Raw genomic sequence first — 25756 nt, forward strand, 5'->3', positions numbered from 1 at the left:
CATATGGCCTGTTTCTGCTTGGTTCTGCCCTCTGCATCATCACCTTCCACTGTCCCCCGATGCACTCTACGACACTCACCTTGGACTTCGACATGGACTGCCATGTTCTGTTTGGTCACCAATGACACAGCTATCAGACTCCGGACTGGACTCTTCCTCTTCTGATGTACTTGTCATTCCCTGAGGTACTCTGGCTGGCCCTTCACTGGCTATCAATGATCAATGTAACGTGGGGTTTGCATGGCCCTATACTGCTCCAGCTACGACACTCCATTGAATGTGCATTAAACATTCATTGTCACACCGATGTGTCATGTCTATGATCTTGCAAGTGTGGAGGTATGGATGAATGTAGGGTCAATGATTCCCCCTTATGTCTATGTTGCTCATGTTGTGAGACTTGGGTCACAGGGTGACACATTGCCGATTGCGTTCCGGGTGGCGCCAACACTAGAATGGAGTCACTTCCCTGTCCAGCCCAGAACAGAAGCACGCCCAGAGCCCCGGGGTCATTGTTCTCACCCTTATGCTGGACTGGCATACGCCAGGCCAGCCCACTCTGCTTACACTTACAGGGGGGGGAACAACACTACATATCCCAGGTCTACCCTGTAGGTATCTGCTGATCACAAGTCTAGTTGTCAGCATGCCACAGCCACTCCCTCATGGCTGGTTCACACCCACACCACACCCATTCAGCACCGGTGTCACAGGACATTTGACCCTGGCAATAAAAAGGGTCTGGCGCACGTGCTGGACGCCATTGCCACTCTGTCACTGGGTTTCTCCGTGTGGGTATAATTTCTGCCTTAGGGCCTAGAGCCCGGGCACAGCACATTGCCCTGTGTCAGGGGTGACATGATGGCATCCGTACCATGGGACTCAATCATAAAGGGTCCATGGCTTGCGGTGCACAGACTTGGTGGCACCGGATACACAACGGCAGGCACACCGCCATGGGACGGTGTCTTTCGGTGCACTGAGGTAGGGGCACCTTAAGTGCTGAGCAGGTGTGCAGCCTGCGATGATGCACCGTCCATGCGGTTTGGAATGGTGGCATTAGTGTGAGCCCTGCTAGACCGCAGTGTAGGCCTGAGCCAGCAGGCAGTGCGGGCCTACCGCCACGTGGCGTCTCGCAGTTCACAGAGTTAGTGGCACCTCTAGTGCTGAGCGGGTGTGCAGCTTGCGATGAGGCCGGGTGCACTGATATGTTCTCTGCCATAGGGAAATCAAGACCCAGAATCAAGTGTGTGACCTGGTGGCCCGCGGTGTGGGGCTGCATGATGTGGAGGGTGCCATGGTCGTGGGCCCCGGGCTTGGTGCTCCCAGAGGCACATAGTGGGCCCTCCTGGAGAAACGCCGATGGCGGAAGGTATGCAGGGAGGCCTGGTTCCGCGGGGAGGCAATCACCACTGGGCGGCAGGAGGGGCTGGGGTGCAGCAGCCTGTGTGCGCAGGGGCGGGCAAGCATGGATGGCGTGTGCTGCTGTATGGACTTTGCCTTTCATGTCTCTGGCAACTGTTTCAGATGAGGGACCTGGGGGACTGCAGTGTGTACCGGCACGTGGTTGGAGACACACCGATGCCTGAAGGTGAGCAGTGAGGCCTGGGTCTGCAGTGTCGGAACTCTCTCTCCCTCTCATTCTCTCTGCCTCTCTTTCACTCTCCCTCTTTTTCTCTCTCCCTCTCTTTCTCTCTCCCTCTCCCTCTCTTTCTCTCTCTCTCTTTCTCTCTCCCTCCCTTTCTCTCTCTTTCTCTCTCCCTCCCTTTCTCTCTTTCTCTTTCTCTCTCCCTCTCTTTCTCTCCCTCACTCTCTTTCTCTCTCTCTCTCCCTCTCTTTATCTCTCTTTCTCTGTCCATCCCTTTCTCTCTCTCACTTGTGCTCTCTCTCCCTCTCTTTCTCTCCCTCTCTTTCTCTCTCTCTCTCTCTCTCTCCCTCCCTTTCTCTCTCCCCCTCTCCCACCCCCTCTCTCTCTCTCTTTCGCTCTCTCTGTACTTTGGTGGGCACATGACACACCTTCTTATCTGTATTTCTGTCTTGCAGGCTGTGACTTACAGAATGGCCAGAGAAGACCCGCCGTGCCTCTTCAAGATTGTTGTTTTTTGTTTGATCTGTAACAAAGTTTTTATTTGGATTATATGATTTGAATGTATAATATCCATTTTTCTGGCTGCACCTGTGTGTTAGGTGTTGTGATTGTACGACTTCAGGTGATTTGTTTGGGTCATGATTTCGTGGTGTTGATGTACATTCTCTTTGTCCAAAAGGAGGTGGGGGGCGGGTGGTGGGGTCCGGGAGGGGGTGGCGGTGGGTGTTGTTGCCCTATTGGGGCTTCGGGCTGCATGTTGTTCTTCATGTTTGGCTATGGGCTGTGCTCCCTTGGAGGCTGCCAGTTGTTGTCTGACTTTACACCAGGTCAGAGCAGGTGTTAGTTTCCTGCTGCTACCGCGCCTTTTTGCCTGTTTTGTGTTCTTATCACCGATCTGGCTGGTCGTTGAGAATTTTGTGGAGTGGTGTTGTCGCTGCTTTTTGCTCGGGAACGCCTACTCTGGATCTCATTAGCGATAGTTGCCGGGGTCATCCGTGGCAATGGTTTCGAGGATGCTATCGCTGGAAAACTGGTGATATTGGCTGTTAGCACCGGCTTGTGAATGGGGCGGTACATTTATCATGACTTTGGCTGCGATAAAGTGCTGATAACTCGGCAATAGCTCCATGAGAATATGCCCCCTAGTTTCCTGAAACCTCTGGCCAACGTGCCAAACATGAAAAATCACTGCAAACAAAGCTTTCATACAATACTTAAGCAGACTGTGTCCAGGACTACCCCCTTCTGCTAGGGACAAGGCCCCTCCTTCCCTTACTGGTTCACATTTACAGCTGCCCATGCTCCATCTTTGTGCATTTCACTTGATATTCGTAATCTAAGCCTTGATCCTTCTGGAGAATCGTTTAAAATATTCAAGGAACTCCTGAAAGCCCCAGTCCCTTCAGTACGGCACGATAACCCCAAAGAAAAATGTGAGGAACTGGCTAGTTTCTTCCGTTCTAAAATAGAGAAAATCTTATTTTCCTTACCCACTATTCCTCATTGCCATGAACCGGTTACTAGCTGCACATGTCACTCGATTGAGCTAGCATCTTTTGGCCCCTTCTCGGAGGAGGAGGTGACAAAAGTCCTGTTGGAGATGAAGAGTGGCTCCCCGAGTGACCCTGTTCCCATAAAACACCTCAAGTCCGTAACTAACACCTTGTCCACTCCTCTGACTGATCTCTTGAACCTCTCACTCGCTCAGGGCACAGTGCCCCAGAGATGGAAAAAGGCTGTGGTGAAAGCCCTATTGAAAAAACCAGGACTGGATCCATCCAATTTGACCAACTTCAGGCCTATCTCACTTCTGCCTGGTTTTTCGAAAATTGCAGAAAAGTTGGTCAACCGTCAGCTCTCTCACCATCTTGAGTCTAACCACCTGCTAGGAGACTCCCAGACTGGTTTCCGCCCCGGCCATGGAACAGACACCGCCCTGCTGGCAGTAGTGGAGGAGGCAAGGAGCACTCTGGATACAGGAGGGTCAGTGGCAGTGATCCTCTTGGACTTGAGTGCTGCCTTTGACACCGTGAGTCATCAGGTGCTCCTCCAACGTCTGTCAGAGGTAGGTGTCTCAGGGACGGCCCTGAAATGGTTGGAATCTTTTCTTTCTGACCGTTTCTACCAAGTCTGGGAAGGGTCAGAGCAATCTGCCCTAATCCCTCTTCAATGTGGAGTCCCGCAGGGCTCATCACTGAGCCCTACCTTATTTAATATATATATGACTCCACTTGAAAGAGTGGTCGCCCCCTCGGGGGTGAAGATCATCAGCTATGCTGATGATACTCAGCTGGTGGTGGGCCTCACTCAGCTGGCGGAACATCCTGAGGTGTTACACGACTGCCTTGCCAATGTTCTTCGTTGGATGTCTATCTCCGCTCTCAAGCTTAATGGAGGTAAAACCGAGCTGATGCTCCTGGGTAACTCCAGCCCCTCCATTATTGCTAGCTGCTGGCCCCGGTCTCTTGGCGACCCACCATCCCCCAAGAAGGAGATCAAGTCCTTGGGAGTATGGTTGGAAGAAGACCTGTCCTTTAGGACTCATGCCAGGAAGACTGCAGGGGTTTGCTTTGGCTTACTGAGATCAGCCCGAAAGGTGCTACCTCTGCTTCCTGATTCAGCAAGGAAGCTACTGATACGTGGCCTGATTCTATCGAGGCTCGATTATGGGAATGCGTTGTTTCTCGGTGCTCCTGAAGCGACCTTCAAAATCCTCCAACAGGTGCAAAACGCAGCTGCGAGAGTCCTTATGGATGTTTCCAGGAGGCAGTCTGCTGCCCCGGCCCTCAAAGCGCTTCACTGGCTCCCCGTGAAAGAGCGGGTGAGATTTAAAGCGCTATGTACAGCCCACAAAATTCTACATGGCAAAGGCCCCCCCATCCTTGCTAATATGGCCCGTCCTTACAAACCCCCACGTCTGCTACGCTCGGACCAAAAACACCTTTTGCAGTCAGCGAGAGTAAGAAGAGCTCGTTCTGGGGGCAGGCGCTTCTCTGTGCAAGTGGCCTCCCTCTGGAACTCTCTCCCCCTCAAGATTCGCTCAGAGCCTAAGATCCTATCTTTTAGGAAACTTCTTAAGACTCATTTGTTTCCTTAGCAGTGATTAGCTGTGTCTTTTCTTCTGATCTTTTGCGCCGGGATGCCCCCGGGTAAGCTGAGCGCATTACAAATTTCATATTATTATTATTATTATTATCATACGCCTGATGATGCATGTTGTTGGCTCACCCTTTTCTTCAAGCACTGCAAAGTGTCTTGGTGACATCGTGACATATTACAAATCAAATCATGTAAACAAACGAATACATAAATAAAACAATACTCCCAGTCAGTAGATAGCAGGGATTCTCTTAAGTGAGACAGACTTCATGGGCTCAGATCAACTTGCCAGGACCTTATAATTTCAGGCACGAGCGTATCCGTAAGAGGGCACAAATCTTACTATCTCTGCTGTTCCTGAACAAAACCCTTTAAATACTGTAATGGTACCACAAGGAGCCGTTACTGCCATAATAGCAAGTGGCATCCGGCACCAAAGAAATTACCGTAGCAATATGTGCACCCAATTTTGCTTGAATATGGCAAATAAATCCATCTTCACCAAATAAAACTTTGCAGTTTAAAAAAATTTGTTTTGCTATCAAAAGGGCAGGTTTTAATTAATAAGGCCCAAATACCAGTGTATACATGAACTACTGCTCACTATTGTATGCCTTACATATCCAAGTATCACACTCATATTCCAGAGAGTTGCATAATAATCAGAAAACCGCTATGCAGAAAACCATTTTCAAAAATGCCCACTGTTTGCCAAAATGCCCACCGGGAAACCACATGAATGGATGCATGTATGCATATGGTAATATGGTATTTGTATAGTGACCAAACTACACGCACTGGCGTGCTGTAAAGGCAAAGGTGGAAACTGGGTTATGAAATGAAGGTGAAATGTTACATCATAGTTGATGTAGTGTTTTTTAAGGAGGTGTGTCTTCAACTCCTTCCTACAGGGCATGATTGTTTGGGTGACCAGAGATATGCACAGAATGTTGAAAATATGCCACGTTATGTCATGATCACTCTAATGCAGGGCATGCCACCGAGATGCTTGGGATCTCCTCATTGTGTAAATACGGCCCATATTAATCCAGGGCCACCAAATTTCCTAACCTCCACCCTCCAGTTGTTTATGCCCCCCACCCCATTAGAAAAGAAAAAAGCATTTGAACAGGCAGGAAAAATGTGTCAGTATTGCAATGACAAAACTAGACAGTTGTTACGTTAATGCTTTTTTAATAGGGTCGTTCAGTTGAACAGAATGTCTTCTTGGTTATATATAAAGTATCAAAAATGACACTTTTTGTTATAACTTTTCAACATGCTGCACAGCACCCACACTGCTCTACAGCTTAAAGACATTGGCAAAGCCAATAGCTCTGGCTAAACACTTATAAGGTCCTAAAGGTGAGATCTATTTGCTATGCCAATGCTTGTAGTTACAAGGTTAGCAATGTCTATTATGGTTAATATCAGAGAAATCGCTAACTATATATACAGAGGGGTCAGACGGGGAACATCTTTGCCCAAAAAATTTCACAATCGGGAAACATACATATTCTTGTTTCTGCCCTAACGCATGGCTTGCTGACACAACCTTGCTTTTTTAGTGTAAATAGCTTTTTGAGCTTTCAGCAGGTAATCTTAATAGCTTCAGTGCCCAAAGGATGCCAAGCAGGACCATCATAAGGCCCAAAACTCCAAAGACCGCCTCTACCAGTGTCACTGTCACTTCAATATCTACGTTTCCCGCTCATTCCTACCTCCTTCTTTTCTCTTCACCTCCATTTCTCATTTTTTTTTGCCAGAACCTTTAACTCTCTCTCTGCTCCGAATCTCACTGTTTGACTCTTGTCGCTACAAACTACAGTTTCTGCCTCTCTTCTTATCCACATTCTTTGCGTGCCTTTCCTAACTCTTGCATTTCAGTCTTTTTCATTACCTTGTCCTCCAATTTTTATTCCCCATCTCTTTCTCATCTATCTCCTTCCCATCCGTTTCCCTCCTGTCTACTGCGCTTATCAACTCTCAATCCATCCTTTGAACTGCATGAGTTTACCTGGATTTCTTTTTTTGTTACACGCAGTTTTAGTTTTTTTCTTGTTTTTTTTTTCTGTTTGTGAGCCTTCATTCTCTTTCTTATCTTTCTTTTTCTTTTTTCATCCTCTATTCCTTTGTTTTAATTTACCCTTCTCTTTTCATCTTCCATCACTTCTTTTCCCCCTTTAATTTATTCTCATCCTTTTCTTTCATCTTAATTTTCTTTATTCTGCTTTTCTTCCCAATATGTTTATTTTCTATTGCTTTTCTTAAATTCTTTCTATGTTTCCTTGTTACCTTATTTCTTTCTTCTTTCTTCTTTCTTCTCTCATTTCCTCTTTTTTTAACTTAATTTGTTTTTCTCCACCCCATTTTTTTAACCTTTCAGTTATCCTTTTGTCTACCATTTCATTTTTCCTTTCTTCTCTTTTTTCTTTCCTGTCACATCTATTCTTTATTTTCTCTTTCATTCTTTCTTCTCCCCCTTTTTAGGTTTTTCCTTTTTTTCTTCTCTCCTTTCTTTCTTGCATCTTTCTTTTTACCCCTACTTAACATTTTCCAATCCCCTTTCTTTATCTGCCTTTCTCTTAGCACCCCCATTCATCCTTTGTCTTTATCTAGATTTACCTTTACACTTTTGCTCATTGTGGGAGCCCTCATCATCCACCTGTTCACTTGCAATGTTATTAAAGAGTTAGAACAAATGAAAGATTTAGGGGCATATTATCAAGAAACGGCGTTAAGATTATCGCCGCTTTAGCGGCAGAAAACTGCCGCTAAAGCGGCGATAATGGGCTTGATAATATGCCCTTGAGAATTCCCATAGAAGCCCATGTTCTGGTGTCAACATGGGCTTCTATGGGAATTCTCTGCGGCATATTATCAAGCCCATTATCGCCGCTTTAGCGGCAGTTTTCTGCCGCTAAAGCGGCGATAATTTTAACACCGTGCTTGATAATATCCCCTAAGCATCTATCAACTTACTGGCCCAGCAAACATCCCTGGTATAGCTGTTGGAGAAGGCTGCTCACTCCACCACTTTCTGCATGTCTGTAGTATTCTTAAAGTTTTTTATCATGGTATCAGTTTGTTATGTATCGCTGTCATAGCGATCCTCTTTTTCATTTATTTCAGTTTCTGAAAGTCATAACTCCTTCCTATGACATCACAATACTTGATATTAGAACATTGGAATGTTGGGAGCTCCATTGAAAACAATGGAGTGCTCCAGGCTTATAATGGCTGTTATAAGCCCGGAGCACCAACATTCCAATTTGTCTTTGTTCACAGCTCTGGCTGTGAACAAAGACTTCAGGGAGCCTGAGGGGATTTCAATCCCCTCGCGCTCCCTGAAGGCTTTGTTTTGTTCATTCTGCCCTCTAGTGGCAGAATGTTCTAATAGCCTTATAGCCCTTCATAGCAGGTCTATACCGGCTTTTAAAGTCCCTCTGCTTTGTTAAAGTCCCTCGCCTTCGGCTCGGGCCTTTAACGCTGCAGCGGGCCTTTAACAGCCGGTATAGCCCGCTACGGCGGGCTATAAGGCTATAGTAAAACTATTTATCAACTCTTGTGATATCGTAGCGGCGTTCCTGGCCAGGTGACAAGGTTTTCAGGAAGCCTGTCAGCGCAGGTGTGCTTGTCTGCTTAGACAGAAAGCAGGGAAGGCAGTAGGTTTTTCGTTAAGGATAACAGGTGGGATATTTGTTTTCCACATTTGCTTCAGGGATGAGAGAGCATGGTATGTATAGCTCTCCCATTATCCTCTGCCCCTGTGCAGTAGTTTAAGGCAGGGGAAGATGATTCTGGGGTCCATGAATTACAGGGATGCTTTTCACCTCGGGGTTCTGAGTGACATCATAGACAACTCAAGCTTCGGTCTTGTTGTCTACTTGTCATCACTCAGAACCACAAGGTGAAGAACATTCCTGTAATTCACTGTTACCCACTGATAATTCTATGTGTAATGTATGGCTCCCATAAAGAGCTTCTATTCTTTGTCTGAGTTTATCAAACTCATAACTCCTTGCTCTGAAATCACAACAGTTGATAACAAAACTGGTTACCCACTGCTGTGATGTCATAAGGCCTTCCTGGCCAGGCTGTTGGGCTCTCCGAGTGCCTGCCAGTACAGCGCTGCTTGTCTGCTTTGTATGAAAGCAGGGAGCACAGTTGCAGGGGGGGGGGAAGGAAGACAGGGAAGGTAGTGGGTTTTGGTTAAGGCTAGCAGGTAGGACATTTATTTTTCACATTTGCGTCAGTGAGGAGACAGCATGTAATGTATACTTCTCCATTATCCTCTGCCCCTGAGTTGTGGTTTAAGCCAGGGGCAGATGATTTTGGGGGCCATATATAACATCAAATTATAGAGGGGTTCTGAGTGACATCATAGACAACTCGAGCTTCACTCTCCGAATCTATTTGATGTCACTCAGAGCCCTCAGTGAAAAACATCCCCGTAATTCACTGTTACCCATCTATAATTCTATATGTTATGTATCATGCATCATGCCAAGAGGTGGTACAAAAGTGATGTGATATCCGGAACAGAGATTTCAGTGACACCTACAAAGATGGAGGGAGCCCTGGAGTGGTTATGATTAAAGACAGAAAAGGGTATGTGTTTTTTGTGAAACTGGGGTGGCCCTTCATATGAGTGAGTTCAGGAAAAGTGAGTTCCAATTTGTGGAGTTTGTACCGGTATGGTTCTGCCACCAAATTCTCATTTGAAGATGTACCCCCATGTGTAAGGTTGCTCCTGTGCCACATGGTAGTGTAAATCTTGTAATTATATGGAACAGATGTCATTGATTACTGCATGAATCAGAGAATTTTGAACTCTGGTCTGCAGGCAGCGTAGGTCTGTCAGGCTTTTATAAATTAGATCCCCTTATTTTATTTTTAACATAAAGTTATCTGTATTGTGTTAACATTTTTGAATGTTTTAATTAAAAAAGGCTATCATATTTTTTTTATAACTGTGCAATTTCAAATATAACCATTGTGAAGTACTACATTTTCCCTCTAACAAACCACAAAGAGTATATGAAAATACATAGATAAATATGATGCATATTTACTAGGTTTCAAGGCCCGTGGCACTCTTCAGGAATCCTTATATCACTAAAAAAATATAAAAAATGAAGGCAAATCAGAAATTCATAATCAAGTGGCCACATTTCCATGAAGAAAATGGGGTTCTCTGTAAGGACTAGCTCAATGCGGACTTTATTTTACAGGTTCAAATTAATGCTTCATGAAAGCTTTACATAAACCTCATAGTGCACAGTACCATACAATGACTTTTTCAAGACTCATCGTAAAAATAATGCTCTAATGGAGAGAAACACAACCACAGTCAACACGTTTTGCATCATACCCACTCCCACAGGGCTCAATCCTCTATTAATTGAACTTTATTCACATTTGCACCAAGGTAGCCAAGATTTTTAGTGTGGAAGGCTCCTCAAAATGAAATGTCACACTGCTGTGCTTTTGAAGTTAAACAGCTCCTCCAGGAGGATATGATTGTAGCAGGAACTGGAAGCAGCTTTTGAGAATCGGCGCTATACTTCAGGATTACTGTTGCGGTTCAATCGTGTGCATTTTAGGGGCTGCCTTGACTCCCTGTTAAGTTTCTGCGCACCACTGCGAAAGCAGCCCATGAAGATCCAGGGAGGGAGCAAGTCTGACTCAGAAAAATCTACCTCCATCCGACCAATATAATTTAAATTGTTCCTGTGGCGATGCAACGCAGATGTGCATCTTGTAAGTGTAGTGCCCTTTATTTGTCCTTGCTTGTTTACATCACTTCTTTTGTTTTTTCTACTTTCTTTACCTCTCCCTTTTACCTGTCATATCTTCTTCCTTTCTTCTGTTTTGTCTATCTTCATTGCATCTACCAATTTCTTTCACTTATGCCACATAATTTCTCCTTTCTTTCTCAGTCTTTCATTCATTTTTTAAATCTTATTTCCTGTTGTCTATTCATCATCCCTCATTACAAGTTCTTTCCTTGCTTCATAACTTCATCCGTCCATTCTTTCTCTGCATATTTTGTTATTTTTCCTTCTTCCTGACATCTTTCCTTGTTGTGTCTTCACCCGCAATCCATCATTCCTTTATTTCTCTTTTGTGCTCTTTTATTTCTGTCCTTTGTTCCTTTTCTATCCTCATCCCTCTTCCACCCACACGTCTCAGGTTCCCCTCTCAATCTCTCTTTCTTCCATTTCCATATATTTTTATCTATCGTTTGTTTATTCTCTTTCTCCCCTTCATCTCACACTCGAACCCACCCTTGTTTTTATTCCTCTCTGTGCCAAGCCTCACAAAGTCCAGTAATGAGACGGCGCTCTCTCTTGTGACTCAGGTGCGAACATTAGGCATTATAATAAGACAGCTCTGATTTTCCTGCAAAAGTAAGATACCCCCCAAATCTGCTATGCTGTGATTAACTTTATTAAGAGTTATTTAGTCACTAGGAAGAGGTTTGGTTAAGCATTATGAATAGAAAGAATAGTGACTAAGCATGAATGCTCTGTGTATGGTTGAAGGGTATAATTTATTTCCCTCAATTGTATTCTGCATTTTTATCAATTTGAATCCTATTTTTTCTTATTTTAAAAGAACTGTATTGTATGTTTAATGAACTATGCTTTTATGGCAGCATTGCCAGGCGAATAAAAATGGAATTTTATTTAACTCAGCGCTAAAATATCGAATAGAAAGAAACATAAATAGTTAATTTTCAAAGGACTGTAAAAAATATGAATCTGGTAAAATTATTAGTAACTTATTTGCGTGCGCTGTCGTCTTTAATATTTTGCCAACTAAGATTAAAAGGTTTAAGCTCACGCATTTCTTGTACTCAGTGGCAGAAGCAATTATACCTGCATAGGATATGAACCCAAGGGACAGGATTCAAAGGTTAGCTTTGCTAGTAGAGTCATGCAGACTCATTTTCTCTCACTCACTTTCTTTCTTTTATTTCACCTGGCAAGGCAATCTTTGTAAAGTGATGATTATTCCATCTGTAAGTGTTCATAATTTAGACCCGGGTTCTTTTCACGTGAGCGGTGACTATTCATCACCAAGGCAACTCACGTCATCACAACATTATGATTTACAGTGATATATTTCTGTTTTTCGCATTCTAAAATCCTGCAAAAACCAGTAGTGGGATGTTGCCGTAACAATAAAATGATAAGCCCATCCATCGTTTGGCACATCCTTGCAACATAAAACTTCCTTCCAAGGTGACTCATCTCAAAAAGAATCTGAAACATGAATTAATAGAAAAAAAGTATTTGGACAGATTCAAAATGATTGACAATAAAATCTTTAGATTTCTCATGCAGGCTTCTAGCAGAATGCTCAGACCCTATCATGATAAATTGCTAAACACGTGAACCCCAAGCACACCTCCAGATTAGCACACCTCCATATTCCAAGACCTTACAAAGGCTTGCATTGACATTTACCCCCAATTACACCTTCACTACTCAAGGCCCCATTGCCAGTGCCTGTTAATACTGGTGGGCCGGATTCCAAGATTTACTGCATATACTGTTTTCCACCCAACCGAGTTTTTTCAACAATTTTTTCCGGACAAAATACACAGGCAAAGGGAGAGCAACATGATGGAATCGATGTGGTAACATCAATCCCTGTAATGTATTTCCAAAATTAATTCTCAATCACCTTCCTAGCCCACTCCCACCAGAATTTATGAAACTATGAGTAGTTCAGAGGGGGGAATCTGGGTCAAACTTGTAATGGCCCCCTCAGTAAGTAACATGCCCGAGGTGAGTTGTGGTTCAAAAATGGCCTTTATGTATGGGAAGGAGAAGGACCATTTTACCATTTTACCAGGCTCTCCAGAAAAACCTTACCAAGGTCTGGAAGTAATCCCAAAAACATACAGTCAAATATAAATACGTTTACTAATACACACATGTACACATACACACAATGAAGGGCTCAGTTACAAACTGCATTTTTTAGTGTCTCTAGTAGTATTGCTATAATAATACTACTCATGCACAACAAGTCTAGTCACAAACCTACATGCAGAAGTCTACACCCTGGCCGCTCTTATATTTTCGGTGCAGAGATCTCTGCCCCACTGCGGCGATCTCTGCACATATACGCAATATTTTAGTAGTAAATGTGGGTGGGCAGGGGGAGTGGCTGGGAAATGGAAAATACTGCCTAATAAATGGAAGGGGTTTAGGGAGGAAAAGGGAGGGTGGTTAAGGGAGGGACATGCACCCACCCAATAGGTCTCGCCTTTGGGACCTTATAAGTGTTTAGTTATCCAGCACAATATCCTTGGTGCAACAACATCAACTGTTGCATGGGTAAACACTCATAAGGTCCCAACGGCGAGACCTATTGGCTATGCCAATGCTTGTTATTGAGAGAGACTATTCATTTCAGATGTGAGACAGCTGCTGACTTGCTCCTCTTATGTCTGTTTCACTCCACTTCTGAATGCTTCTCAGCTTTGATTGTTACTGTACGTTGAAGTTTTGTGTTAACAGGACTTCTGTTCACTAAATTAAATAATTCCTCTGACTTAAAAGCCACCCTGTACCTTTCTACCACACCCACAAGGTTATAACAAGACCTATTGCATTTTTAATGCACGTTGATTTAGAGTTTCTGGAATAAAGTGAAAGGCATACTGGTGCCCATCCACGAGGGGCGATGGTCGTGGCTGATCCCCTCCGCACTGGCTCACGTATCTGCTTCCAGTCATCTGCTTAAAATGCCAATGAAACCCAAGGGTAGATGGAATGCGCCCTTTACAGGGATTGTCGACCTGACTGCATAGTAAACTCCTCTGAGTCGACAGACATTTTAACATAGCTTACATCAACTACTTCGATGTAGGATACGTGCATGAAGCGGGATATGTAGTGTACAGGCTAGAGAGGCTCAGACTTCCAGTACCGTGAACATTTGCAGCTAAAATTCAGAACTTCTAACCTGTTATTTAACGACCCTGGTCCGCTAACAGAACATCATGCGTAGTGCTATTATATTTCCTTCTGTACCTTAAAGCAGACCCTGGAAGGAGTATTAACAAATTAAAGAGCAAATAATAGTTTTTAACAGATTGCAGGCATAACAAGATGATGAGGGCTATAACCTATATAGCACAAGAAAAGGCTTTTGCCAGCAACAGAAAGACTTCTTTTACAGGTTGTGTCGGCTTCTGATTGTCGCAATATTAAGGTTTACCGGAAGCCTAGATACTTAATGGCCCAGATGCGGACATAACAAAGGGATTCAAACTGACGAATACAGAGGATTACATCGGATTTTACCTGCAGACATTACTTCTGCTGGGTTTGGTTGTATAGTTATCGGAAAGAACTGGAGCGTAAAAGACGCAGGGGCATAGGTCATGCATCAAGAGCAGAAGTACTATTACGAGCAATTCAAATTGATAAGTGACGTGCTTTAGTGTTATAAGATAGGTTTAAAGCATCAAAATAATTGGCACCGACCTTGGAGGATATTATTGTACATTCCTGGGTACTATTTCAAACTATATTTTTCTGTGTGATTGGTATTAAGTCAGAGCCTATTAAATGTCTTAAATTATCATTTTTTTGTTGCTTTTGCAGCAATCGTGGCACGTTGCACTATATCTTCATATGTTTAAAGTGTGACGTGAATGCTAGAAAAGTAAACAAATAGAAATGAAAGGCGGGCGGCACCATGTTTAAAGGTAGAGCTGACATAAAAGCTGCACAGCCGGCAATGATGTAAAGTCGGCCGCCTTTCTTTTCTATTTAATCGCGTTCAGACATGCATACAAGGGGGACCATGTTGTCAGCCTGGCTGGCTGCTTGGAAGCGGTGCTTCCCTTCTCCCTACCCTGCCGTGCATACCGCCTACAGTGAACACTCCCAGGGCTTTTATGTGCCAAGTTGATGCCCTCGCTCTGGGCTAAGCTGCCTGCCGCATTTGTGTTGTGAAACATGTTTAGTTAGCAAGTAAACAAACCTGCTGCCACTTTGTCATATCTGCAGGGGCTCTAGGGATGTCGGCAAGAGAACACCATCAACGTGACCATGTAGAGAAAGTGGCCAAAAATGTTAGGAGCTGCAAAACAACTGACAATAGGCGCACAGGCGCCACTATTAAAGCGCTGCATTTTTCTCTTTCAAAGAGGAAACAAGCGGCCGTACGGCCGCGAAATTGATCGCGATTGCGATCAAACATCAAAGCGGCTGTGCGGCCGCGAAAGTGAAAGTAATCGAGCAGAGCATCAAAGGGCTGGGTGAGAAGGGAGGGGGGAATGCAATGAGCAGAGTAGCAGCTGTGCACGTGCACGCCATCGTGCACTCAAGACCTAGGCCAGCAAAACCATGTGGGTAGCACTTTTGAAAGCCCACTTACAAAATGTCTCAAAGAGACAGCTTTCGCTGTCTCAGCGAGACCTAAAAAAGTAAGCCCATATCTATTCTTAAACTTCAGTTCTATAATCACTACAGCCAAAAAGGACCAAAACAGTAGTATATGTACTCTAGCACCTCACATGGACAACCACTGGTACTGCAACACTCTCCGGTAGATAATAATGGAAACAGGAACTTAAAATAAAACTCCATAGGAAATAATGTCAACATAATGTAATTTATTTAGACTTTTTAAATCTATATATTTATATATATTACCTACTGGCGGTCGCCAGTAGGTAGTTATAGTTAGGACCACGTTTCCATAGGAAAACCTCAACATTCTATTTTGAATAACTTTGGCGCCGGTCGACGAATCCTCGCGAATTTCTCAAAATAGGTGGGGCGCTACGCTCCGCTCCTACCCTGAAAGTCTCGGGGGGATCCGTCAAGCGGGGGCTGAGATAAAAGGGGGGTCCCAAAACGCGTTTTTCCCATGCATTTTTCCATAGGACCTTTAGACAGGGCTACAGCCCGAACGGCTGAACAGAATTACTAGAAATTTGGCAGAGAGGTAGTCCGTAGGTCAAGGAAGTGCCTTTTGTAGGTTTGGTGTAAATCAGTTCAGTTGATTTTGAGAAAATAGCCTTTAAATCAATATATATATCTGAGCCAGCTTACGGTACGCTTACCGTACGCTTACGGTAAGCGTACGGTGGCGTGCGCGAGCGCGATTCTGATTGGCTCTTAGATCTTAGTAAACATTCGAATCGGCCGAAACCAGGAAGCGGCGGCCGCCATTTTGTGTATTTCACTCTGAAAAAAAAGAGTGAAAACAAGGAAAGGGGGCAATGAGGAGAGTTACAGACCCCCTAACAATTGTAAGGGGGTCAAAGAAGGACAGAAAAGTACAAAAAAAACATTTATTGATTTTAAAAAAAATCACGGGGTACGCGTACGGTAAGCTCACGGTAAGCGTACGGTAAAAAAAATAAAAATAAATAAATGAAAATCAGATTTAAGAGTTTAGAAATTAGGGAGCTCTAAAAAGAGCTGTTGTGTTTATGGAGTCATTTTTTTAGTGGTACCTACAAGTAAGTACCGATGCAGAGTCTAAGGTTCAAGAGGAAGACTCTGTTCCCTTCATCATTGAAGTGCACACCATCTCCTCTATAAATGTCTTGCATGTCGTAACGCAAGTTGTTGTGGTAAATGGCACCCATACCATAGTCACGGAGGAAAGCAGAAACAGATTTGTTGACGTGCTTTCTTGCTTTGTCAATCTGTGGACAGAAATGATTGGACCAGTTCCATTTTTGCCTTTGGCATATGTTGGAAAACACAAAGGCAGTTTTAGGGAAAAGTGTAAACAGTTGTGCAAAGGTGTCCTTCATAAGCATTTCCAGACCTACCCCAGTCAAAGTGCCTAGGTCATTGCCACCACAGTGCACTATTATGAGGTCAGGGTGTTGGATTTGCATGAAGGATTTCACCAATGGCATCAATTGGTGCCACTTTAACCCTCTCTGACCAATCCATTTAATGTCTACATTTGGCAAAGCAAGGTCTCTCACCATATCTGTTTTCTCTGCAAACTTTTCACTCCAGAAGACATAGCTGTGCCCTACAATCCACACTGTGAACATCTTCAAAGGAGAACTGGATGCACTCAGGAGGTGTCTTTCAGTAGAATGGCAATATGAAAAGAAAGACAGTTTGGAAATGGAGGCATACATATTTTTTACAAAACAAAAAGAACTGATTGGCTGTTTCATACCATTCTAGAAAAAAAACTAGGCTGTATGTGAAAATTAATAGAAGCATGTTTTGTATTGGTACAAAAAAATGTGTAACCAAAGAACAGTACTATGGATTTGCAGTTAGGTTTGAAAAGTCAAGCACTCTTGCTCTGTGGAATTGAAACATTGTGTGTCGAACTTCTGACCTAACTGCACACAGCAGTGTTCCATGAGCTGTTGCTATGGTAGCAGGCAGAAGTCAAGTTGGGGGAAGGGTACTAGGCAGAAGTCAAGTTGGGGGCAGGGTACTTTTGGAAAAGGGTTGGTTTTCAACCAATAGAAATGTGTCATTACATTTGAAAAAAAGGGGGAAGCACTGAGATTTGAAACTTACATGTATATGTGTGGAAAAATAGAGGGAAAGTTTGCCATTATCTGGTTCTGCTGAGAGGAGAGAGGTGTACAGAACAGAGATCCTGGCTCTGATAATCTGCTGTTTGAGTGACACATTTCTTTCACAACTAACTAATTTTAAAGGTGAGTTTACAGTTTGAGAGGGGATGTATGTGGTAACTTAAGAAATGAATAATAGAAATGGGAATTGTTTTTGTTGTAGTTACACATGGTGGATTCATAATGTGTCAGTCTGTAAAAGAGATTTTCACTTGGCCCGAAAAAAAAAGAGCAGTAAGTGTGCTTTCAAATTGGCAAAGAAATTTCGTTTTGGCACTAATGTGAAAACATGACTGTGTGTGCATAGAAGAATTATAGGCAGAAATGTATTGCGTCTTGCTCTGGTGATTTCACAGTTGCAGTAGATGGAAAAGAGGAGCGAATTTTTGGGGGAAGAAGCAGAGGTTTAGCACACACCCATGTGCTTGCCATGTATAGTCATGCACAGTAATTAGAAGCGAGTGGGGTTTTCAGGTTTAAGTCTGTAATGCAAATACATTCAGCATCACTAAGGCTGGTTGCCCCTGCTGGAGTGTAGGCAGTCACAGAGAATACACACGGTGGTGGTCTGAAAAAAAAACAGCTTGGACATGTGCATTTAAATAAATTTAAAAAAAAAGGTTTCAGAATGTGTCAGTCTGTAAAAGTGATTTCAAAGTGTAAAAAGAGATTTTCACTTGGCCCGAAAAAAAAAGAGCAGTAAGTGTGCTTTCAAATTGGCAAAGAAATTTCGTTTTGGCACTAATGTGAAAACATGACTCTGTGTGCATAGAAGAATTATAGGCAGAAATGTATTGCGTCTTGCTCTGGTGATTTCACAGTTGCAGTAGATGGAAAAGAGGAGCGAATTTTTGGGGGAAGAAGCAGAGGTTTAGCACACACCCATGTGCTTGCCATGTATAGTCATGCACAGTAATTAGAAGCGAGTGGGGTTTTCAGGTTTAAGTCTGTAATGCAAATACATTCAGCATCACTAAGGCTGGTTGCCCCTGCTGGAGTGTAGGCAGTCACAGAGAATACACACGGTGGTGGTCTGAAAAAAAAACAGCTTGGACATGTGCATTTAAATAAATTTTAAAAAAAAGGTTTCAGAATGTGTCAGTCTGTAAAAGTGATTTCAAAGTGTAAAAAGAGATTTTCACTTGGCCCGAAAAAAAAAGAGCAGTAAGTGTGCTTTCAAATTGGCAAAGAAATTTCGTTTTGGCACTAATGTGAAAACATGACTCTGTGTGCATAGAAGAATTATAGGCAGAAATGTATTGCGTCTTGCTCTGGTGATTTCACAGTTGCAGTAGATGGAAAAGTGGAGCGAATTTTTGGGGGAAGAAGCAGAGGTTTAGCACACACCCATGTGCTTGCCATGTATAGTCATGCACAGTAATTAGAAGCGAGTGGGGTTTTCAGGTTTAAGTCTGTAATGCAAATACATTCAGCATCAGTAAGGCTGGTTGCCCCTGCTGGAGTGTAGGCAGTCACAGAGAATACACACGGTGGTGGTCTGAAAAAAAAACAGCTTGGACATGTGCATTTAAATAAATTTAAAAAAAAGGTTTCAGAATGTGTCAGTCTGTAAAAGTGATTTCAAAGTGTAAAAAGAGATTTTCACTTGGCCCGAAAAAAAAAGAGCAGTAAGTGTGCTTTCAAATTGGCAAAGAAATTTCGTTTTGGCACTAATGTGAAAACATGACTCTGTGTGCATAGAAGAATTATAGGCAGAAATGTATTGCGTCTTGCTCTGGTGATTTCACAGTTGCAGTAGATGGAAAAGAGGAGCGAATTTTTGGGGGAAGAAGCAGAGGTTTAGCACACACCCATGTGCTTGCCATGTATAGTCATGCACAGTAATTAGAAGCGAGTGGGGTTTTCAGGTTTAAGTCTGTAATGCAAATACATTCAGCATCACTAAGGCTGGTTGCCCCTGCTGGAGTGTAGGCAGTCACAGAGAATACACACGGTGGTGGTCTGAAAAAAAAACAGCTTGGACATGTGCATTTAAATAAATTTAAAAAAAAGGTTTCAGAATGTGTCAGTCTGTAAAAGTGATTTCAAAGTGTAAAAAGAGATTTTCACTTGGCCCGAAAAAAAAAGAGCAGTAAGTGTGCTTTCAAATTGGCAAAGAAATTTCGTTTTGGCACTAATGTGAAAACATGACTCTGTGTGCATAGAAGAATTATAGGCAGAAATGTATTGCGTCTTGCTCTGGTGATTTCACAGTTGCAGTAGATGGAAAAGAGGAGCGAATTTTTGGGGGAAGAAGCAGAGGTTTAGCACACACCCATGTGCTTGCCATGTATAGTCATGCACAGTAATTAGAAGCGAGTGGGGTTTTCAGGTTTAAGTCTGTAATGCAAATACATTCAGCATCACTAAGGCTGGTTGCCCCTGCTGGAGTGTAGGCAGTCACAGAGAATACACACGGTGGTGGTCTGAAAAAAAAACAGCTTGGACATGTGCATTTAAATAAATTTAAAAAAAAAGGTTTCAGAATGTGTCAGTCTGTAAAAGTGATTTCAAATTGAAAAAAGAGATATACACTTGCCCCCGAAAAAAAAAGAGCAGTAAGTGTGCTTTCAAATTGGCAAAGAAATTTCGTTTTGGGACTAATGTGAAAACATGACTCTGTGTGCATAGAAGAATTATAGGCAGAAATGTATTGCGTCTTGCTCTGGTGATTTCACAGTTGCAGTAGATGGAAAAGAGGAGCGAATTTTTGGGGGAAGAAGCAGAGGTTTAGCACACACCCATGTGCTTGCCATGTATAGTCATGCACAGTAATTAGAAGCGAGTGGGGTTTTCAGGTTTAAGTCTGTAATGCAAATACATTCAGCATCACTAAGGCTGTTTGCCCCTGCTGGAGTGTAGGCAGTCACAGAGAATGCACACGGTGGTGGTCTGAAAAAAAAACTGCTTGGACATGTGCATTTAAATAAATTAAAAAAAAAGGTTTCAGAATGTGTCAGTCTGTAAAAGTGATTTCAAAGTGTAAAAAGAGATTTTCACTTGGCCCCGAAAAAAAAAGAGCAGTAAGTGTGCTTTCAAATTGGCAAAGAAATTTCGTTTTGGCACTAATGTGAAAACATGACTCTGTGTGCATAGAAGAATTATAGGCAGAAATGTATTGCGTCTTGCTCTGGTGATTTCACAGTTGCAGTAGATGGAAAAGAGGAGCGAATTTTTGGGGGAAGAAGCAGAGGTTTAGCACACACCCATGTGCTTGCCATGTATAGTCATGCACAGTAATTAGAAGCGAGTGGGGTTTTCAGGTTTAAGTCTGTAATGCAAATACATTCAGCATCACTAAGGCTGGTTGCCCCTGCTGGAGTGTAGGCAGTCACAGAGAATGCACACGGTGGTGGTCTGAAAAAAAAACTGCTTGGACATGTGCATTTAAATAAATTAAAAAAAAAGGTTTCAGAATGTGTCAGTCTGTAAAAGTGATTTCAAATTGAAAAAAGAGATATACACTTGCCCCCGAAAAAAAAAGAGCAGTAAGTGTGCTTTCAAATTGGCAAAGAAATTTCGTTTTGGCACTAATGTGAAAACATGACTCTGTGTGCATAGAAGAATTATAGGCAGAAATGTATTGCGTCTTGCTCTGGTGATTTCACAGTTGCAGTAGATGGAAAAGAGGAGCGAATTTTTGGGGGAAGAAGCAGAGGTTTAGCACACACCCATGTGCTTGCCATGTATAGTCATGCACAGTAATTAGAAGCGAGTGGGGTTTTCAGGTTTAAGTCTGTAATGCAAATACATTCAGCATCACTAAGGCTGGTTGCCCCTGCTGGAGTGTAGGCAGTCACAGAGAATACACACGGTGGTGGTCTGAAAAAAAAACAGCTTGGACATGTGCATTTAAATAAATTTAAAAAAAAAGGTTTCAGAATGTGTCAGTCTGTAAAAGTGATTTCAAAGTGTAAAAAGAGATTTTCACTTGGCCCGAAAAAAAAAGAGCAGTAAGTGTGCTTTCAAATTGGCAAAGAAATTTCGTTTTGGCACTAATGTGAAAACATGACTCTGTGTGCATAGAAGAATTATAGGCAGAAATGTATTGCGTCTTGCTCTGGTGATTTCACAGTTGCAGTAGATGGAAAAGAGGAGCGAATTTTTGGGGGAAGAAGCAGAGGTTTAGCACACACCCATGTGCTTGCCATGTATAGTCATGCACAGTAATTAGAAGCGAGTGGGGTTTTCAGGTTTAAGTCTGTAATGCAAATACATTCAGCATCACTAAGGCTGGTTGCCCCTGCTGGAGTGTAGGCAGTCACAGAGAATACACACGGTGGTGGTCTGAAAAAAAAACAGCTTGGTTTCATAATGTGACAGTTTGTTATACAGATTTTCACTTGCCCAAAAAAAAAGAGGAGTTTGTGTGCATTCAAATTGGCAAAGAAATTTCGTTTTGTGACTATTGTGAAAAGAAATGTAGTAATATATTTAAATTCAATAAAGAATTTTTTTTTTAGTTTTTTTGCAGGTATTGCTGAAGAACAGTGAACAAAATTTAAGATGCCTACAAAATCTCGAGTTCAAAAAACGCTAAAAAAAAAACTATATTTGAGGACAACTGGAGGACCAAAGTTAGTAGAAGATGCTGATGTTGGGAAAAAGAAAAAATCTTCTGGTAAGCAAAAAAGACAATTCCTAAACAAAATATTGAAAACAAACAAAAATGTACAAAATGTCTGTTCTCGGAAAAATGTAACAAAACCTACAGAACAGCAAAAAATTGAGGATTTAGTTAATGCAAATATACCTTCTGCAATTGAAAAGTTTAACATAAACAGAAAAACAGCATTTAAAGAGATACGTAGAAAAATGTTTCAGAGAAGAGTTATGTCCAATTTGATAAAGGATATAAAGAAATATAAGCAAAAGGCTAAATATTATAAGAGAAAAAAAGAAATTGAAGCCATTGCAGCAAAGGCATTAGAATTAAAAAGGAAACTATTCATATTAATTTTGAATAGGATGCGTACATTAGATAAAATGGTTAATGTACTGAAATCACAAAGCAAAAGCAAAAGAGTAGTGAACAGAACAAATTTTTGTAAAGTGTTTTTAGGAAAGTGGATGCATAGCTCAAGTAGTGAACCTTTTTTTAATGAAGAGAGCTATTTTCAAAGTAATAGTTTGCTGCATGCAGTTGACACCAGAGGTCGTTCATACGAAGTAAAAAATGGTTGCATAATGGAGAAGGAGATAATGGTTCCAAGAGATGAGGTACAAGTGATGGCAGATGAGGCAATGGGGAGACGTCCTAAAGCCCCAGTGTACACTTGGAATTGTAGTAGTATTTGCACTGTGCGTCAGGAATCTATTGACAGATTTCGAGAGTTTCTAAGAGAATATAGTAAAAAAAGTGTAAAACAAAAGATTAAGGTGCTTCAAAGTCTGGATCCATGCAGAGTGAGAGAGAATACTGGTTTGCAGGGTCATTCTCTTGCTTGTCTATCTAGAAAAGTGTGCAATAGTGTTTTCCATCATTTTAGGATGCTGGCTGTTCATCATACTGAAATGAGAAAGTTTGTGAGACGGTTGTATTTTGCCAAAAGTCCAGCAATAAAGTTAAATGAATTGAATAGGGCTCTGTTCCGAGGAACGGTATCAGATGTAGAGAAGGTTGTTGATGAAATTCAGTTTTGTTACTTTGGTCCTGAACAAAACAGTGCAGAGAAGGACACAGTAAATGAGGCAGAAGTGGAAGAGAATGTAGAACCTTGTGTAAGTAAGACATTTAATGATCACATAACAAAATTTGCAATAGTCTCTAATGAAAGACCAAATGTTACTTGTATTTGTTGCCGCAGAACTCATTATAGAAAACAAACTAGGAATGTTGATCTCTACAGAAAGAGTGAAAATGAAGATAATTATAAGTGGATGGATTTTGCAACATATATATTTCTTGAAAATTGTTTTGAATTGGGTGAAGATCAGCGTATTTGTAAATACTGCTACAACAAGTTAGAGGAAAATAGAATGCCGACCAGAGCTGTACATAATAATTTAGAATTGGATGCTATTCCTGCTGAACTTTCTGAATTAAATACATATGAGTCTATACTCATTCAATGTGTTCATCCGTTCCAGACCATAGTACGTATGGAGCCCAAAACTGGTAAATTACCTCCTTCAGATTTAGTGAGAGGTTTAAAAGGTAGAGTGGTGTATTTGCCCTTGGATTTGAAAAAAAATATGGAAACTATTGATGCGGATACTTTGGAAACTGAACCATTAATTATTCTGGTTAATGGTGTACCTACAAAGAATAAGAAGATTTGGCAGGAGCTGGTAGATGTGCGGAAAGTACAAAGAGCAAATTTGTATTTGAAAAAAAATAACAAATGGTATGAATCAATTTATATAGTAGTAGAAGAAGAAGAAGAAGATTTACAAGGAGATACAGAAACACCAAGTGGACAAATTGAAAAAGTGGACAAGTCAAAGGAAGAAGAAATTTATGAACATTTTAGCATACATCCTCTCCATTCGAAAGAAGTTATGGGAGACAATATTGATCTCTTTCAGATGAAGAAAGCAAAAGGAAATCCCGTGAGTGTATGGGAGGAGAGCTTGGAAGCTCGATGTTTTCCCCAGCTGTTTCCTAAAGGAAAAGGAGGACGATACGATGAACGTCCGGAACAGATTCCAGCTTCTGAGTATCGGACTACAAGACTATATGCTGAAGATCCCAGATTTCGACAAAGTATCCCTTATTTGTTCCATCTTTTATTTGAAAGCGACTTGTCTGCACTGTCTTATGCAGTAAATCACATTTTAAAAAGTGGAGTACATTTACAAAATGTGTCTGCTAAGGATTTTATGGAGAAAGTGCAGCACCGAGATGATCATTTGGAAACACAACTGATCAATCTGATGGCTTGTCAGCGTGGGACAAATGAATATTGGTACCGACGCCATGGTGAACTAAAATGCATGTTACGCAATTTAGGAACACCAACATGGTTCCTTACCCTAAGCTGCGCCGAGTACGCTTGGGATGATTTACTGGATTTTCTACGAGAGGCCAATTCAAACATTGAAAACATCGAATACAAGACAGCAGGAGAACTGTGCTCATTGGATCCGGTTAATGTTTGCAGATATTTCAATCATAGATTTGAGGCTATGATGTCCTTCATCTGCAATAAAAAAAATCCACCCCTTGGAGAAGTAGTGGATTTCTTTTGGAGAAAAGAGTACCAGGCAAGAGGTGCTCCTCATATTCATATGCTGCTGTGGATCAAGGATGCCCCAAAGTTTGGAACAGATACTGATGAAGCAGTGTTATCTTACATTGAAGAATATGCAACATGTGCTATACCTAAAAGCACAGAAGAGTACAAGTTAAAGGAGCAAGTTCTACGTTTCCAAAGTCATCGGTGTGGAAAATACTGTCGACGGAAATACAAGAGCAAAGAAAAATACTACACTAAATGTCGATTTGGATTTCCTAGACCTGTTCTTACAAATGGAAGAGTCAACAGTTTTATGTCAGCTGTGAGACATACTATCACAAGAAAATCACCTAAGAATACCTACAACCTTAAAAGAAAAGAAGAATCAAAAAATATAAATGACTACAACCCAGTCATTTTATCCATGTGGAACGCTAACATGGATATACAGTATGTTGCTGACAATTCCATTGCTGTTGCTCGATATGTAACGTCTTACATTACGAAATCAGAAAAAACAGAATTGAAGGAAATGTGGGAAGAGATTTCTCACGAGAAGACTGTCAGTAAGAAGCTGTACAGTTTCAGTTTGAAGATGTTATCGCATCGAGAAATTGGATCCTACGAATGTTCAGATAGATTATCTTCTGCAAGTCTCTACTCGAAGTCAAGAAGAATAATTTGGGCAAGTTTAGGCCTTGCAGCAATGAGAAATCGGGTACTGAAATCTGTTGGAGAAATTGAATATTTGGCACAGTTCGAACCTGAAAGTACAGATATATTGAAAACAAACATGTTGGACACATATTATCCCAAGAGAAGTCATCATCTGGAGAACATGTGTCTCTATGAAGTGCTGCAGAACTACATTTATTCACGGAAAGCTGCAGAAGACATCAATAATGGAAAATATAAAGTCGTTGGTGAAGAAGGATGTTTGGTGAAGCAAACCAAAGGAAGTTTGATAAATCACCGGAAGCTGAGTTGCGACACTACCGACAAGAAAGAATTTTACTACTTGGCTCTTTTACAGTTGTTTAAACCATGGCGTTCAGAGGATGAACTACTGGGAGAATTCCAGAGCTATGAAGATTCTTTTAATGCTTGCAAAGACAGCATACAATGCAGTACATTCTCAACTTATCTGCAAATGTTAAATGAAGAAATTGAACAGGAAACTACAATTGCAGCAGAAATTGCTAGAGACAGTTCTCAGGACAGCCAAAGTTCAGGAACATACAGTCAAGATCCCCTAGGACAACCAATCGTTGAAAATGAAGCATCAATAGCCAT

This window comes from Triturus cristatus, chromosome 2_2 (genome assembly GCF_964204655.1).
Source record: "Triturus cristatus chromosome 2_2, aTriCri1.1, whole genome shotgun sequence".
Classification (NCBI taxonomy): Eukaryota; Metazoa; Chordata; class Amphibia; order Caudata; family Salamandridae; genus Triturus; species Triturus cristatus.